The 2,740-nt window shown below is 38.7% G+C and overlaps 1 pseudogene; it reads right to left on the bottom strand.

Annotated features, from left to right (window-relative positions):
• Positions 1 to 808: 808 nt before the first annotated feature.
• Positions 809 to 2,012, bottom strand: LOC106967059 (ADP/ATP translocase 2-like; annotated as a pseudogene).
• Positions 2,013 to 2,740: the final 728 nt, after the last annotated feature.

Below are 2,740 nucleotides of genomic sequence, written 5' to 3'. Positions count from 1 at the left end.
TTATTGGTTAGGAAAATGGGCAATGTCTATATGGGACACATGATCTAGAGCAACCTATTGATGTTCTTTTAAGTAATTTGGGTATTTAAATATAAAGCTGATTTCTTAGCTACTTCATACCTGTAGGTGAATTATGGTAGAAGGTTCACTAAAAGGTTAGAGCACTAAACACAAAGTTACTCCCAGTGCTAAATGGAAAAGGGACTAAATCATAGTGAAACAATTATAACAGGTGGTATGCAAGTAAGGTAATAGTTAAGATTAACAGTAAGATAAAGCCAAAGAAAAATCTGTACACAAATAAATATGAGATTACTGAAATCAGGGACATTCTGAGAAAGTTAATAAGGAAATTTAGGGCCATTCTTTAAAAAAGATTATACTGAAATAAAATTGTGTAAAAAAGAATTGAAATATAGTTGAGAACTTTCCATTTTTTTTTAATTTTTTTTCAACGTTTTTTATTTATTTTTGGGACAGAGAAAGACAGAGCATGAACGGGGGAGGGGCAGAGAGAGAGGGAGACACAGAATCGGAAACAGGCTCTGAGCCATCAGCACAGAGCCTGACACGGGGCTCGAACTCACGGACCGTGAGATCGTGACCTGGCTGAAGTCGACGCTTAACCGACTGCGCCACCCAGGCGCCCCAGAGAACTTTCCATTTTAAATGTTTGCCTTCATAGGGTGATAGTGTCTTAGTTAAATACCAGGCCCTTTCAAAAGAAAATAAGATAAGTATATTCCTGGGACCTAATCATACCATTTTAATGAATTAGTTACAAAGAATTTTTGAATCTGTCCCTTGTTTGAAAAAAAAATGGATCAATATTTTTTATGAAAAAAGTACAAGTAGTTGTTTTTAAGAGGTATTTTAAAATTTCAGATATTTTTTATTTCTTCAAATTTACTTATCAGGAGTGACTGAAATAAAAAATATAATTGAGAGTCATCATCATAGAAATAGCTTTAAGAGAAAACCGGTCAGATGAATATTATTGCTCCCCATTTTCAACCAGTAAATAGTTGCCACTGACAGATAGCCAATAGTCTGTCAAGAATGCTCTAGGTATGTTACATAATACAACATGCCTGTTCACAGGGGGAAAAACTCGGAATTAACTTCCGTGAACTTGATTTCATCATACAAGTTAGGCACCAAAGCACCACCCATGCCTCTGAGGACACTGGACCATACACCCTCAAAAAAAGCTTCAGCTCCCTCACTGCAAGAAATATCCCACCAGCAGTCAAGCCTGCCTGTGTACACGATGTCACCTCCTTTGTGCCCTGACTGCACCATCATATGGCAGTGAACAGTGTCAGATGGACAAGAAATCAACCCGGCATCCATTGTGATGGATTGTATTATCATCCAGCTGATGAAGATGTGAACATCCTTGGGATTTGGAAGTGTTCCCTTTGCAGTGTCCTAGACACTGAAGTAGGCAGCTTGGTAGGTAATATCCTGCACAGATACATTAAAATCTAGTACGGGCCCCTCATCCCACCAGATTTGTAGTCCTTAACCTGGCAGTCACTGAAGCCTCGGGATTTCTTTTCAGCTCCAGCTTTGCCCACATCAACTGTTAGATGGGTATAGACAAAATCAAGAGGATACACAAAACACAAGGATGGGTCTGCAGCAGCACCACTTGATGCCAGATTCCTTGCAAAGTAGTGCCAAAACTGGGTTCTCTTGTCCACACCACCCAGGAAGCTCTGTTTGTATGTATCTTTGAAGGCAAAGTTGAGAGCCTGGGTGGGGAAGTATTTGATGCCATTGGGCAGGTTACCACGCTGGAAGCACAGGACTCCCTGCTCCATGGGGATATGAACCACACAGTTTATAATGCCCTTGTACTGCTTATCTGCAGTGATTTGCCTGTGGTCACTGTGCACTTGCAGCAGCAGCTTGACCCAATGGATGGGCTCTACTATGTCTTGGAGGTCTACTGCGGCCACTCCACCCTCTAGGAAGTCCTTGGTGAAGGCCATAGAACCATCTGTCATGTTGAAAGGAAAGAGGAGGCAGGTGACTACAGTAGGAACTGGCTGGGACTTTAGGAAGCATATTTTAATATTTAATGAGTCATTATCAAATGACTCCACATGGCAAATTAATATGCTTTGTTGGCTTGCAATTTTTAAAGCCATTTAAAAAATATTGACATAAAATGAATTGCACATATTTAAAGTTTAGGAGCCCTTTTTTAGATTCTTTGTGATTATCTGTATAGACAATTATATCTTTTGCCTATCATATCTTCTGCAAATAGATGTAGTTTTACTTCTTCTCTTTTTCTAATTTATATGCTCTTTATTTTCCTTTTTCCTTTTGCCTTACTGAAAATCTATCTCATTAGCAAACCAACATAACATTGAATATGAGTAGGGGGAGGAGATACCCTTGCCTTATTCTTGATCTGAGGCAGAAAGTAGTCTCTCACTATTAAATATGATATTAGCTGGAGGATTTGTTGATGTTCTTTATGAGATTAAGGAAGTACCCTGCTTCTAGTTTGTTGAGAGCCTTTATCAGGAACAGATGTCTGAGTTTTCCAAATGCTTTTTTCTTCATCTGTTGCTACAATAATTTTTTTTTTCTTATTTGGTTACTCTGTTAACATGGTAAAAAACACAAACAAACATTTTTTTTCAATATTGAACAAGCCTTGCATTCCTGGGATGAACCTCACTTGGTTGTGATGTAGGGCTGGGTTTGTTGTTGTTTTGGTTAT

This window comes from Acinonyx jubatus, chromosome C1, assembly GCF_027475565.1.
Source record: "Acinonyx jubatus isolate Ajub_Pintada_27869175 chromosome C1, VMU_Ajub_asm_v1.0, whole genome shotgun sequence".
NCBI lineage: Eukaryota > Metazoa > Chordata > Mammalia > Carnivora > Felidae > Acinonyx > Acinonyx jubatus.
The sequence above is the reverse complement of the archived record's forward strand: the minus strand, read 5'-3'. Positions and strand labels throughout refer to the sequence as shown.